Source organism: Megascapheus bottae, chromosome 18 (genome assembly GCF_031878675.1).
Source record: "Megascapheus bottae isolate mThoBot1 chromosome 18, mThoBot2.hap1, whole genome shotgun sequence".
NCBI lineage: Eukaryota > Metazoa > Chordata > Mammalia > Rodentia > Geomyidae > Megascapheus > Megascapheus bottae.
In genome coordinates, this window is record NC_143526.1 from 47,509,551 (window position 1) to 47,524,905 (window position 15,355).

General features: G+C 56.2%; 1 long non-coding RNA gene across 1 annotated transcript; it reads right to left on the reverse strand.

Annotated features, from left to right (window-relative positions):
* Positions 1-2,535: 2,535 nt before the first annotated feature.
* LOC150050687 (uncharacterized) lies at positions 2,536-7,551 on the reverse strand. Its single transcript, XR_016538741.1, has 3 exons — positions 7,347-7,551; positions 3,235-3,371; positions 2,536-2,694 (listed from the first exon to the last, which is right to left on the reverse strand). It is a non-coding gene; the product is annotated as an uncharacterized LOC150050687 (long non-coding RNA).
* Positions 7,552-15,355: the final 7,804 nt, after the last annotated feature.

The following is a 15,355-nucleotide window of genomic DNA, read 5'->3' on the forward strand; positions in this document are numbered from 1 at the left end:
GAGTGGTTGAGGCAGATGCAGAAAGAGAAAAACTATAGGAATGATGAAAGTGAAAAGTCTAAAAAGCCAAAGTCATGAAAACCATAGTGTGGCGGTTTCCACAGAGAACTTGGAGGGGAGGCATTGGTCACAGGCTACAAGATTTCAGTTATAACATGAGGAACTTGTGGCTCAGTGGCAAGAGCCCCTGCCCGACAAGCTCAAAGCCCTGTGTTCAAGCACCTGATGTGCAAGTTCTGTTGCACACATCAGTACCTATCAGCCGGCAGTAACAAGGTGGCTGATTCTTGGAAACAAAGTTGATTTTAGATTTCTTACCTGCTACAAAGAACCTGAATTTACAGACACAGGAATTGCCTTGTTTTAATCACTTTACGACGTGTGCAGAGGCGTATATCAAAACATCATATTGACCCATACTATTCTCTATACGCTACTTTTAGAATTAAAGAAGTTGGCTAAGGGCTGGAGGGAGGCAATACTCTCCCCAGAGTATCGGGCTGGGGAGAGCCTCATGCCTGGGTGGGAACATGAGGTAGGTCTAGCCTGAACCTCTGGGTTCACCCTAGCAGGGAGCCTCAAAGGAGAGAATGCCCAGGAAATACCCACAGCAAGGAATAAAGGAGAGCAGCCACAGCTCTCTCCCCTCAGTATTTCTGGGGATCCCGCCAGGGAAGAGGGTCTGGGCTTGGAGGGAGATGCTGTGGGCCCAGGTTTCAGTGGGGGAAATGGGGAACTGCCAAGAGCCAAGTGGGCAGGCTTGGCATAAGAAACCAGCTGTGAACTCCCAGGCCCCATCTGCCCCGCCAGCTCTCTCCTGCCTCCCACCATCACCTGCTGTGCCCTGTGGGTGGCCCGTCTCCTGGGAGGTATGTGCCCTCCACCGGAAGATGCCAGGTTGTCTTGCCCCCCAGTTTCGAGGCTAGGCTTCTAGGCCTGGGGTTCAGGGAGAATAGGCAGTGGCCCCCGTGGATGCAAATCTGGACAGGTCCAGGGGAAGGGGACTGGAAAGGAGCCAGAGGAAGCGCATAAAGGGCTGTGGAGTGAGAAGGCCTGCACGGGAGCTGGGGGGGGGGGGCGGGGGAGGTAGGGAGCAGGTCACATCTGGAAAGAGCAGGAGCAGATGGGTACCAGGGAGCTGGGGCCCTCCTTCCAAGGCTCTGGGAGGAGCCCAGGAGATCCCCTCCGTGGCTGGAGTCTGACCTGGGAGGTGTCTGCACTGACCACGGCACTTACGGACAGCAGCCCCTGCCTTGGAAGGAAGCCACCCTAAGAGATGCTCTTTCTCTCCAAGTGAAGTGTGTGTGCGTTGGTCCTGGGGCTTGAACTTAGGCTCTGGGCACTATCTCAACTTTTTCACTCAAGGCTTGTGCTCTACCACTTGAGCCACAGCTCCACCTCTGCCTTTTTGGTGGTCAATTGGAGCTAAGAGTCTCATGAATTTTCCTGCCTAGGCTAGCTTTGAACTGTGATCCTCAGATCTCAGCCTCCTGAATAGCTAGGATGACAGGTGTGAGCCAAGTGCATTTTGGGGGCAGGGATTGCGGTGTGATTGTCCATGGCAGGTGTTCAGTCCGTAGCATGTGCCTGCTGGGGGTGCCCCTTGCCCTTCTTAAAACAGGCACTAGGATGCTGGCTCCACTGGTTCTTCGTCAGGCTGTTATTGTGCTCCCTCAATAACCACACCTCTGGGCTGTGAATTATTCAGCTGCTCCCCGCTCTAACTCCATGTACCCCCAGTGTGAGTGGAGAGTGCAGTAGAGCCAGGTTATCCTCTCTGGGGGTGCTCCCACCCACCTTTTGCTGATACCACCCCTGCTAGCTCCTTCCTGAGCCTATGGGGCACTTCTTAAGATATGGACAGAATGCTGGAGCAGATAGATTCTGCACAGACCAAACAGACCACACAGAAACGACAGTGGAGTGTGTGTGCACACAGGACCATTAGAGGGTCACTGCCATCAGTGAGAGGACTGTGATGAGGACACAACAATGAGGAAAATGTAGAAAAGTCTACCGGAGGGAGGTCCCTTCTCACTAAGACCCTGCGTTCCTTTTGCTGGAAGCAAAGTTCTTTCCTCTAAAAATTCCCTAGATTGTTCTAATGTGGCTTTTGCACTAAACAAAAATTTTTGAGACCAGGAGTATAAAAGAGATGTTGGGACCTGCACAATTGAGTACACAAGGACGTAAGCTGTTATGATTTTGGGCTGTGTCAATCGCTTCTCATTTAACCCATTTGGGACCTGATCGCTTCTCATTAACTCATTTGGGACTTGATCGCTGTTTTATACAAATGTAACCCCAGGCTATGTCCTGGTTTTAAGAAAGGTATTTAAGGTTGGAACTTGAAATAAACTAGGCTACAGTCTTAAGCTCACGGCCGTAGACTATAGCCTTTTTTTTTTTTTTTTGATTTTTTTTTTTATTGTAATTAGTAAAAGGGTTACATGATATTTGCCAGATAGAAGGTGCATTAATTCACATACATTGATACCCTTTCACATGTCTTGGTACCCGTTTCCCTCCCCCTAGACTATAGCCTTAAACTCGCCTTAAGCTAGAGTTTTGGGCTGCTGACTTGGGCTGTAGTTCTCCCGACCCCATCTTTTTTTGTCTTCTTCTTTTCCCAGTCTTCACCCCCAAGGTCAGGAATCCCGGTTCGCTGCTGGCTGGCTCCGGCAAAGAGACAGTCTGGGACAGAAACAGACAGAGGTGAGCAGAGCGAGCAGGCTGGTGGCGGCCTTACAGGTGGAGGAAAAGCTGCTAAAGGCAGGTCGCTCAGAGCTCAACCCTCAGAGGAGGGAGACAGGAAGTGAGGTCTCAGAACAATCTGGGGTCTCTTCCAGGAGCCCTGGTGAAGACATAGTGAAGAGGACAGACTGTGAAGCAGAGACTCACAGGTGAGCCAAGCCTGCGCAGACAGGACAAGCCTGTAGGACGCTGTGCTCAGGCCAAGAGGGAACACACTGGGACCTGGACAGCAGGGGAGGCCAGTGACCCTTGGAGAGTGCAGGCCTTAGGCCTCACCCAGAGATAGTAATGATCAGCACAGTCTCCAGAGCACCTTGGCTTTGCTGCTTCATGGAGAGTGGGCTTCAGGCTAGTAGACAGGGCCAGGAGACAGACACTGGATGCAGTGGGTGGAGAAGAGACAGGCAGAGGGGATAGAAATGCTGGGAAGGGGCTGGAGACATGGCTTGGGAGGCAGAGCACAAGGCCCTGAGTTCAAACCTGGCAGGAGCTGGGGATGAGGCTGGGGTGCACGTCATCTGAAGAGGTAGGGGTGGGTAGGGAAGGCTGTGCAGAGGGAAGGAGAGCATGCAGACATGGAAGGTGCCTCCGCGTGCAGTGTCCTCAGATGCCTCAGCCTAGGAGAAAGAACAGCCTGGGGAGATGACAAAGAGATGGACACAGATGCTGGTCATGTTTATGCTGAGTTCCCAGAGGAGGCCCGGCCTCCATTCCCACTCCCCACCCCACCCCACCCCAGGCCCCGGCAAAGCCCCTGAGCCACCCCAGACGCTCTGGAAACCGGAAGTTGAGCCAGCCTCCAAATCCCTTCTGAATCTCCAAATCCCTGCTGGACCATCCGGGCCACTCAGCGAGCTAGAAAATCATATTTCTACCCTGGGCAGGAAATCAAAAATTCTTAGTCTCCTAAAGGGGAAGCCCAAGCTGGTTTGCAGCTAACAGGAGTTCTAATAATTCCCTTGTCTTCAAGAAGGTTCAGATAGTTTCATTCTTTACCTGGTCCCCTGGGTATGACCTAGCACAGGTTTAGCCACGATCCTCCAGAACCCCAGGGCTCTGAAGACAAGACACACTTGTCAGAAAGGAATCTCAGAGAACAGCAGGTTCTCCCGTGTGCATGCTCCCAAGTTTTCCCAGAAGCCCCCAACCCCCTCCATCTGGCTGAGCCAGCCAGCTCTGCACAGAACCACGAAGCTCCTAATGGGCAGAGCTGACTGTACCCCACACTGTCTGGGAGGTATGTGTGTGGGGGGGTGGTGGAAACAAGGGGTCTGGGGCAACTCCTCCAGTCTACTTGGGCAGGCAGCAGTGGGTGAGGAGACGGCTCAGGGAGGCCTCAGAGGCAGGGAGCAGCCTGCGAGGTGTGAAGAAATGTTCTAATGGCTTTAAATAGTTGGAGGTAATTTAGGTGCTTGCCGCTGAATACACACACACACACACACACACACACACACACACACACACACACACACACACACACACACACCTCAGCATCTGGGACTCAGTATAAACTTGTAGGTCCCAAGGCAACTACAGGTAGGCAGACAAGGACGAGGCTCGACAGGGCCTGACAAGAACCCGGGGCCACATGGCCGGCTGGAGCTGCATGCTTAGTGGAAGCAGAGGCAACAGCTCACCTAACATGGAAGCCTCCTGGTGTGAGCTCCCTGCCACAGCCTCCCCACCCGCCCATCCCCAGCCCGCTGTCCAGGCTGGGCAGGCCTCGGCAGCTCCTGATCACCTCTAGCTGGCAAGGACATTTGCCTCTGTAAAAGCAGGCAAAGACCACACAAGTGGGTCAGGAATGAAACAAACGGGCCTCGGGGAGAACAGCCAAGGCCCTGGGGAGGGGCAGGGCTAGTACTCTGCCAGCACAGCCCGGAGCAGGAGCAGCTGGCGAGGGCTCTGTAGGGCCAGGTGCCTGTGTGACTCCTGTAGTTCCATAAAGCCACAGCCACAGATCTGTTAGCCCAGGGAGCTCGTAGGCACAAGCAGGAAGCAATGATGAAATGCCTCTGCAGCCCAGTCCTTGGCTTGGAAGCTTCAGGCTCCCCAAGTAGCCCAGAGCCCTGTGTTGGAGCTGTCAAACCAGCTAGGGAAGCTCGGCTCCTAACTCTCTTCCCCAAGCCTAATCTTCAGCATCAGACCCCCAGGGCTCGAGCACAGCAGGCGATCATGATAGCACATAAGCTAGCTGTGAGTCCTGCAGACATCACAGACTGCAGGTAGCCACCTGCCCAGTGCTAAAGCCCCAGCTATGCTGATGACATAGCTGGACTCCATACTTAACCCTGGCAGTCTGTTTTCCCAGGTACAAGTTCCCTATCACCCACACAGGGTAGTATGGGTGGCACGTTAAGTTTGGTGATTTACTTGGGCCCAGCCCACCAGCCAGCCCAGTATGCTGGAGCCTGAGTCGCTGGACGCTGCTTTGTAGGGCAGCAGAGCTTCTAATGGAGCTGACACTGTGTCAATGTGTCAGCTTGCCCTAGGAGTCGCAGAGCTGGGAGTGGGCCGATCATACCGGTCAGGGTCACCAGGACCCACTGACAGCATTGCACAGAACTGCCCAGGGCCAGTCTCTGCTCACGTCCATCAGTGGTTCAGCAGAGCACCGCATGCCCAGGGCTGCAACAGAGGGCTTGGGTGTGCCCAGGGCCATAGGGGCCTATGAGGAGAACAGGAGAAAGGCCTCGGGAAGCTGAGAAAATATGAGCAGAGCCTCTGGGATGCACCCGCTGCAAAGGGGTATAGGATAGAATTAGGATTTTGAGGACAGAAAATAGAATGTTGCTGCCAAAGACTCTCACAGCCACCTATGGTCTATCCTTACTCAGCAGTCCTAACTCTGAAGAAGCAGGGCCATCTCAAGGGCTGCAGGCATCCCTCATGAACACCTCTAATCCCAGTTACTCCAAAGGCAACTACTGAGGACAGCGATTCAGTGCCAGTTCACACAAACCCAAACCCAAGAGACTCTTATCTCCAGCTAACCAAAAAAAAAAAAAAAAAAAACAAAAACAAAACCAGACGCAAAGGTGTGGCTCCAGGGACCAAGACGGCAGAGAACAGATGACTCTGACCTAGCAAGTCTAACAAATCACATGTGCCTACTCTGACCTTGGCCCTGATCCTGCAACCCTCCTCCTCCTCACACGCCAAACAGTGACATCCTAATGTCAAGTTCTTTAAAGTAACTTTCTCTGGAGCCTCGGGGTCTGGTTGAGCCTAGGACTTTGCCATCCACATACATACATTTTAAAAATAATTTTGCAACCCAATTGCCATTAGGACCGCATAGTGTTTTATGCTAGCCAGCCCAGGAACAGCAAAGCAGTTTTCAACAACTGAAGTCCAACCATTCTCCAATAAAGCCTCAATGGTAGAGTCCGTGTGGATTTCTGCGGGCTAGACTGGGCTGAGGCACGCCCTCCCATTTCTCTTTTTGGTCTGGAGAGGAGTTTTCCTGGCAGTGGCATTATCCTAAGGCAGTGAAGTCTGTGGGGGGTTGGGGAACACCTGTAACCTTAAAGTGACCATTTTTTATTCTTTGGGGATGTCTATGAGCACAAGGTCAGGGGACAGGAACTGGACATAAGGCCATCAACATCTGCTCAGCCTTCCAAAGCCCCCAGTTCCCAGAGAAACATCTCCCAAAGCCCACAGGGGAACCAGTGGCCTGGGTTAGTTTTCCTTTAATTATTTTCTCTTCAAAAACCCCTGCCGCCACTGGCGGCGCCGACAGCAGGATAGAACTTATTAGTTCAGAATGTTCTAGGGCCCACGATCCAATCTGGCTGCCTTGTTCCAAGGCACCGCGGTGCCCTGTGGCTGACCTTTTGTGAGCCTCTTCCTTCTTCCCTGGCAAGACAAAGGGTAGCCGCTCTTCAAGGAGGCACCGTGGTCCTCACACTGCCAGGTCTGTCTGTGCCCCGGAACCCGCAGGCACAGTCCTGTGGGCAGGTTGCCCAGGTTGTGGCCTAAGTTTAGGTCTCTGGACACTCAGGTACCTGGGGGACCTGAGGTCCCTAAACACAATGCAAGGCCTTTGAGAGCAGGACAGAGTCTGCATTTTGTGTGTTCATAGGGGTGGTGCCTATGAACCTAAGCATGGTCCCTTAGCTTTTTCTTTTTCGGCTCAAGGATGGAGGTCTACCACTTGAGCCATACCTCTACTTCTGGCTTTGGGTGGTTAACTCGAGATAAAAGTCTCTTGAACTTTCCTACCTGGGCCGGCTTTAGATCTGGATCCTCAAATCTCAGCCTCTTGAACAGCTAGAATTACACAGGACCTGTGCTTTGTCTTCACAGCCCTGAATGTTTACCCAGACTTACCTTTAGAAGGTGACTTCTAAAGATTATGTTGCATTACTGGCGGGGCCTGACGAAGGCTGAGGTTTGGAGTCTTCACAGATAGGGCCATTTGGCTAGTATTAATGCCACTTCATTTTGCCTATTTTTATTACTTCCCTATGAAAACTGACACAATTCCTTTTTTTTAAATAAACTAATCCTTTCTGTAAAATACAGGAGTCGTCGTCTAAAGGAAAACGTTGCGTGGTAGCTCTTTCAGGGAGCACATTCAAACTTACACTTTGGGAATGGCAGTCCAGCCCTGTGTCTGCCCGGTGCAGGGTTTTCGTGGTCTGCTGTGGTCACAGCAGTGCCAAGCTCCGGCCTTCTTCCCTCTGCTTCCACGCCCGGGCAGAGGTGGCAAGGGCTACTTCCTCAGCCGCGGCGCCTCGGGACCCGGCTCACACCGGGTGGCTTTGGGAGGCTTCCTTTTAGAGGCATTCATGGAGCCCCGGGGGAGGAACGTGGAGGCGCGGTGGCGGCGGGGACGCGCTTTCGATGAGGAAGCCGAGGGGTCAGCCCACGCGCGCGTCGGCAGCGGGCCGTACCGGCAGCGGGCGCGGTGGCTGCCCCAAGCCGGGCGCCCGCCCGCCCAGCTCCCGGGCGCGCCCCGGACGGGCTCCGGACGCGCCCGGCGGGCTGGAACCCGCGCCGCGGCCGCCCTCGGAACGGGAACCCCTACTTTCTCCCGCTCCCCTCCATCGCCCCGACCCCTGCACCGGCCCGAGCTCGTTTCTGCGGGGCCCGGAGCAGGCCTCCACGCCGCAACCCGGCGCGCGCCCAGGGCCCCGCGTGGCTGCGGGCGCCGGGCCCGGCGGGACCAGGTTCCGGTCCCGGCTCCCGCCCCATCCCCACGCCAGGCCCCGCCCTCGACACCTGGACCGCGCCGCCATTGGTCCCCTGCAGAGGCCAGGCCCCGCCCCCGCGCCTGGCCCCGCCCCGCGCGTTCCCGCCGCTGACAGCCCGGGGGCCCGGCCCCGCCCGGACCGCGCGGCCATTGGCCGGCGGGCGGGGGCGCGGCCTCGGGGCGGGGGCGGGGCCTGGCGATGAATGAAGCCGGAGCGGGCGGCGCGCGGGCCGAGAGTGCGGCGCGCGGAGCGCAGTGCGGCGGGCGGCGCCTGAGGAAGGTGAGTGCGCGGCGGGCGGGCGCCGCGCTCGGCCGGCTCGGGCGGGAGCCCGCAGGTGTCCGGGGCCGGGCGGGGGCCGCCGGCGCGGCGCGGCGCGGGATGGGATGCCCGGCGGGCGGCGGGCTGGCCCCGGCCCGGAGCCCGAGCGCTCCGCCGGGGTGGCGGCGGCCGGGGTAGGGGAGCGGGACGCGCCACGCTCGAGTCCCGCGTCTCGGAAGCGGGAGGTGGGGCCGGCCCCGAGGCGCCAGCCGGCTCGACGGAGTGGCCGCGGGCCCCACCTGCGCGGATGCGGCCGCTGCGCTGCTGAGTCAAGGAGGAAATGCTCCGGCCCCGGGGCGGGGAGGCCCGCCGGGTGCCCCGGACTCCCGGCGGCGCGGAGCGGCCCGGGGACACCGCCGGGCTGCGGTGCTTTACCTCGACCTGGAGCGCCCCATCCGCGCGCGGCGAGTGGGGAGCTCGGCGCCCGTCCTGTCGGGAGCGCAGGGGGCCTGCTTCCCGGGAGGCCCGGGGACCCGGGGACCCGGGGACCGGGCAGGCCCTCTGGGCGTCTGCCGGGTCAGCTGTGACCCTCCCCCTCCGCCTCCTCCACCCCCCAGTATTGAAGCTGGAATTCTAGGCAAGCACTCGATCTGTCTACCACGTGAGCCCCTTTCAGCGTTAGTTATTTTCCAGTGAGAACCTCCATGTTGTTGGGATGTCAAGTGAGAGCCCTCACACCAGATCCAGTGTGAACCTTAACAGTCCTTATAACCAGGGTAGCGGGAGTGGTTTTCTGGCGGGTGCCCGTAGCCTTGCCCACGTTCTCACCAACACACCGAGGAACAGTTTGGGACACCAGGGCATCCCGGGCCCTTTGTGGCTTGCCCAAGATGGCACAGCTAGAAGTGAGGGAGAAGGTTGCCTGGAGCCACTTTTAGGCTTTAGCTTTGTTACCACTCCCTCCCCAAGGAGGGGAACCTAGAAGGACAGGAGAAGGAAAGGGATCCGGCGTTTGGCGAGGTGTTTGGGGTGCTTGGATGGATCACCAGGGCAGGGCCTGTGGTATTGCCTGTTGCTAGCCTGTCCTGGAGTGAGACCTCTGGTTTGTGTACCTGGCCAGGCTAGCAGGAACCACCTGGAAAATTCCTTCCGGCTACTTCCTTTCCTCCTGGTGGATCACTGGGTGTGGCACTTGAGGCTGCTCTGAGCGAGTCCCCACCACTGGATGGGCAGGATGACCTAGGCTTGGGACCAGGGCCCCAGGACAAGGACACTGCGGACAGCTGTCTTTAGCACCCAGCTTGGCCCATCACCCTGTTAGGGCACAAAGTTTGCCTTATTCACAGCTGCAAAGGTTTTCTCACTTCACTGTGAAGTCTAGCGAGCATGTGGAGCTTAGTGCTATGGCTCCAGTGTTCTTGATCTAGGTGACTGGCTTTGTGTTCTCCTCCACTGACCAGAGAGTCAGCCTCTGAACTCAGCCAGTGGAGGGATCAGAGCCCTGGGAGGCCTGGGGTGCCAGGATTGGAGGGCTGAGAGCCACACCCGCCTGCCTTCTGGCCTCAAGGCTGTATCCAATGGGTGTGCACCGATCCTCTGCTGAGCTGGGGTGGAGTCTGCCTGCTGCTCAGGTGAGTAGGAGAATCAGATTCAAGGCCAGGCTGGATAACATTTATAGTTACAAAAATTACAAAGAAAATAAGATCTTAATAGGACAGCGGTGGTGCGGTGTCCTCTGACCTACACTGCAAGGGAGGCTTTGGTAGGAGGATTGTGCTCTGAGACCCTACCTGGACACTAAAATACGAAAGTACTGGGATGTGGCCCAAGTGGTGGAGCACCTGACTAATAAGAGCAAGACCGGAATTCAGACCCCAGTTCCATAAACAAAACAAAACAAAAAAACACTTTAAATTCCTTCCTGAGTCATATGACCTCTGGCCTCCAGGATGCCACGCTGATGGTTGCTTGCTGGAAGGGGATTTTTCTCAGGCCCTCATCACCTGCTTTGCCTGAGACCTTCGGCTATGTTTGTGGGGAAGGGGTCTGAGCCTTGCTGCCCAGGCCATGGACCTGGGTCACAGTCCTGGCCCGTGGTGCTGCCAAGGTGGCCGCAGAGCTCGGGCAGGTAGTGTGGCTGGGGGCATTCTCCCCTCTGCGCTCCCTGCTGGGTTACGGGCTGTACCTCGCACCTCCTTTCCCCTGGACAGCCATATCTTGGCCTCCTTCCCACCAGCATCACATCTGATTTGAATCTTGGACCACATATCTAGGGGAGGGTGGAGGCCTTTTCAAACCCTTTGCCTTTTGTAAAAGCCATTCACGAGGTGGCCCAGACGCAGGGAGGCGGCGTGGGGTGGGGCTGCTGAGGCTGCCAAGCTGGCAGCCCCCTCTCCCTGGAGAGCTGGGGCTCCCCGTGTGCCTTCCCCACCCTTCTGAGTCTCCATCTGAATCTCTCCCTCCCAGACTTGCCTTTTCTTAGTGACGTTTTAATATGGCTAGTTTATTTTGTTGTTTTAAGGGGGGGGCAGATCACCGCTCTGATCTAAGCCACAGACTGCATTGGTCAGCTCTACTCCTCACCCCTGCGTGCTTGGGGCCTCTGCTTTTAAGTCTTGGGGTCTACCTGCCCCCCTCCCCAGTTTCTGGGAGGGATATTAGGCTCTGCATCCCAGAGGCCTCCTGGAGGTCCTGGCTAGCTGTGCCAATTGGGTTTCCTCATCTGGATGGAGGCAGGTAAAGTCCATTGTGTTGTAACAGGGCCACGTCCGACAGGAAGCAGGTCATGACCGTGACTTCCACGTTTGCTCACCCATAGCCAGCGACAGAGCAGGTGTGAGGGCAGAGCAAGCCGCTGCGTCTCCAACTCCCATGATCTGGGAACAGGCATAAAGACTTGGAGGAAGACCTGGTAGAGCCAGGCTTCAGCTTCTGAGCATCCCACCCCAGCAGCCCCAGGGCCCATAAAGATTCGTGGCACCATAGCCTATCAGAAAGGCCCACGACCTGCCCAGGGTTTGAGCACCTGCCTGGTAATCTCTGCCTTCCTCTGTTTCACCAATTTGCTTTAAATGGCAAAGGAGGAAGAGAAGGAAAATGCACATGCCTCCCTCTCCCCTGGCCCCTAGATAAGAGCTGGTGAGGCAGGCGGGAATAGGTGGGAGCAGGTGAGACAAATAGAAAGAACCAAGCTTGGGGGCAGGTCTTTCCAGTGCCCCACACCCAGGCGCTCAGCTTTTCACTGTCAACCTCCATGCAAAGCAGTTGGCTTCCTGTACCTTCATGTAGTCACCACGTGTGCCAACCGAGCTATGGAAGCTGCCTTAGCATCTCCCCCACCCACCGTGGTCCCGGCCTTGAACTCAGGGCCTGGGCACTGTCTCTGAGCTTTTTGCTCAAAGCAGCACTCTACCATTTGAGCCAGCCCAACCAGTATATAAACCAAAGGCCTCATCCTTTAAGGACTAGGTGGTAGACAACCATCAAAGGCCATTGTCATCTGGGCTCCTACAAAGAAGTGGGCATGGGCTAGGGGAATTCTTCCCATAAAGACCCTGACAGATGGTCTGGGGCACAGACAAAAAAGTCAGTGCCTATTGCTCTCAAGACAGAATGTGGGGGACCTGAAGGGTACTGGAGTCCCAGTGACAAAGGACACAGGTGGAATGTGCACAGAGCACATGTGCACACACACACATGCACACCCTCCCTCCCTCCCTTCCTCCCTCCACAGGGCACATGTCCTCAGCTCATCCCAGCTCTAATCGGCTAGGCCTAATCCCTGGGGCCTTTTCCACCCTGCTGGCTGTCCCGTGGAGCCTTCAGAGAGCTGTGGGGGAGTGTCCACTCTGTAAAGGACACTGTGCCTTCTCAGGCTGAAAACACTGCCCAGTTGGTGCCCGGCAGCCTCTCCTGGTTGCAGATGTGCTCTCTGGTTGAAGGGTGTGACACCACTGGGAGCAGAGAGGCCCTGAGGTGAGCAGATGCCCCAGGCACTGGCCTGGGAGGGCATGCAGGTGGGCACAAGGAGGCCTCCAGGGTGGGGTCAGTGGCAGGATGAGGGCCTCATCTCCAGGCAGTGCTCAGGGTCCTAGGCTTCAGGAGCCCAACTTGGGGCAGCACACAATTGTCCCACCTTTCAAAATGGCCACACCTCAGCAGCGCTGCCCCCAGAGACTAGGAGTAGAGGCTGGCTGAGCGTCTGCCAGTCCACCTGTGTGCCACAGCTGCTTGTAGTCCAGATCAGGCCAGTCTGCAGTGAACAGTGCCAGGAAGGCTGACCTTATCCTTCCCGTTCTGTGTGGACCATGCCCAGATGACCAGGCGACACCCGTCCCCCAGGAGCGGGGGCTTCTTCCCTGAGGCAAAGCCCACACTGATGCTCAGGGCTGAGGACAGCAGGGCCACAGTTGGCCAGTGCAGTCTGGGTGTCCCTGCTTCCTCACTCCGCCCACCGCGGTGACCCTGCCGACAGGCCTGTGGGAGATCCCCAGTGGCACGAGGGATTTGCCTGCTTCACTTGCACTTCAGCCCCGGTGACTAGAAGGAGCTGGCCTCCCTTCCCACTGGCACGGCATCATAGAGAATATGCCACCACCCTCACTAGAGGATGCTCGTTACCTAGAGCAAGGAAGGTCCCGTGGGACCAGCACACTAGTGCTGGTGGGGTGGCCAAACACCTGGGGGAAGCTGACTGCACAGTCCAGGTCCTGCCACCATCGTCTGAACTCTCCCCAAGGAACACAGAGGGGCCATCTGGTGCAGCAGCCCTCCCCCCCCACCTTTTCCCAGTCCCAGGCCTTGAACTCAGGGCCTGAGCACTGTCCTTGGACTTTCTCAAGGCTAGAGCTCTATTTGAGCCACAGCACCACTTCTGGCTTTTTTCTATGTATGTGGTACCAAGGAGTTGAACCCAGGTCTTCATGCATGCTAGGCAAGCACTTTAACCACTAGTCCAAGCTCCTGCCTGCCCCCCACTTCTATTTTGTATGTGTGCATGCATGTCTGTCTGTCTGTCTACTGGGGCTTGAACTCAGGTCCTGGGCTTTGTCCCTTAGCGTTTTTGCTCAAGGTTAGAACTCCACCACTTGAGCCACAGTCCACTTCCAGCTCTTTGGTGGTTCATTGGAAATAACAGGCTCATGGACCTTCTTGCCCAGAACTGATGATAAGCCTTGATCTGTACATCTCAGGCTCCGGTGTAGCTAGGATGAGGATGATGGCAGAGTCACCAGCCCCACTTCCTGTTTGTCTTTTTTTTTAATAGATTTTTTATTGTAATTAATAGAAGGGTTACATGATATTTGCCAGATAGATGGTGCCTTAATTCCCACACATTGATACCCTTTCACATGTCATGGTCCCCATTTCCCTTCCCCCCCTGTTTGTCTTTTGAGACAGGGTCTTGCTATTGTAGTCCAGTCTGGCTTCCAACTTGTAATCTTCCTGCTTCTGCTTCCAAGGAATGGGCAGCAGGCATGGCAGCTCTGGGCAGCTGGCCTGGCTGCTGAAACCTTCCCCTGGCCAGGCGGGTGGACATTGAAAGACTGCCTGCTTCCTAGTTAAAGTAGGATTTTAAATTGCTGACTTAAATGTAAGTGATGAGCTTAATTTTAGCTTGAGCTTCATAGACCTGGATTAGTGCTCTTAGTTCAGGTGAAATAACCACAGATTTGGAGTCTCCAGAGTTCTTTACCGATGGCTTTTTTGAGTTTTCAAGTAGGAAGTCCGTTCTGTTGCCTTGCTGATTGTGAAAGCTTAACAATCAGATTCTGCCACACCCTGTGCAAGCCTCTTCCATCTAAGTTGCCTCCAGTGGGTGATCCTAAGGCCAGGGTGGCGGGAGCCCAGGGAGCATGAGGCACACCCAAGGCCTGGGCCAGAACTGCTGCTGGATTGCAGAATGGCAGGCTGGTCTCTGGTCCCCACCTTGAGCCTTTCTCCATGCTCCCCAGCTCCCTGAGGTGGTTCTTTATGTCAGAACCTGAGTTTTGAGACAGATGTGTGGCCTGGCTTTGCTGTGCCAGCCCTGACCTGCCTGGGCCCTGTGTTTCCGCCTTCTGCCCATCCCGCTGTGGCTCAAGCAGTTGCCTTGTGTGTGTGCTGAGCATGGCATGTGGACACAGGCTCACCTGCTGGTCTGCTCTGTGCCTGTGAAGCCTGGCCCCGTTTGGTTTCTTTGGAAGCTTTGATGTCGTTTCACATCTACCAGTCGTCTGTTCCTCCCAGGTGCCCTAGAAATAAACCCAGTCAGGGTCCTGGGCCAGAGTGTGGCTGTGATGGGGCTTCTGCCATTCCCACCTCTGCTGAGCACTGGTTCCAGAGGGGACTCAGAGTCATGGGTAAGGCTCTGGCCCAGTTTGCTCAGTCTACATCCATCGCTCACTCACCGGACTCTGGATGAGCTGGTCTGAACTGCCACTGGCTGGGTGTGTGGCCTTGGATACATTACTCTGGGCCCCTTCCTGTACCCATACCAGCCTAGAATGGCATCTGGTACCCAGGTGGCATTGGATGTGCTGGGGTTATTAAGATCACACCAGCTACCCTCAGTGGGCTTCTTCAAAACTCACTGCCCCTCCCCATCCTGGGAGGGCTTCCCACCTTAGGATGTCAGGAGAGCGAAACAACCTTTCAGTTGTACCTTTACAGATAAGTCAGCACTTTGCTGTTCCCAAGTGTTGGGATTGTCAGCAAAGGGCATCCTGGTGCTGGTGCTTGGCCTGCAGACCCATCCCGGCCTGTAGCCATTGGCCCTATAGCCTGTTGGTCCTGTCTGGCCCTCCCCAGGGCTGTCACCTCTGTGGATGAAGTCCCTGGGTTCCCTGGGCAGGGGACATAGTAAAGACCCTGACAGGATGGAGTCTGGAGGCCCAGGACCCAAGTGGTCCCAGGGTGGCCCCTCGGGCTGTGAGGACCTGTTTGTCCCCTCACCCTGGAGGCACCTGTCATGTTCCTCTCCAGCGTACCTGTACCCACATTTCACTGTTGATCAGATGGGACCAGGGCCCTTCCATGTCCTCTTTTCATCAGTGACTGTCTGAGGTGGGCGTGGCTCGGCTTATCACGGGGGCCCCTGCCAGGACGGTCCTGGTCTGTTTCTGGTGGAAAACTCACTCTTGGCTTGGGAAGATACAGAATAG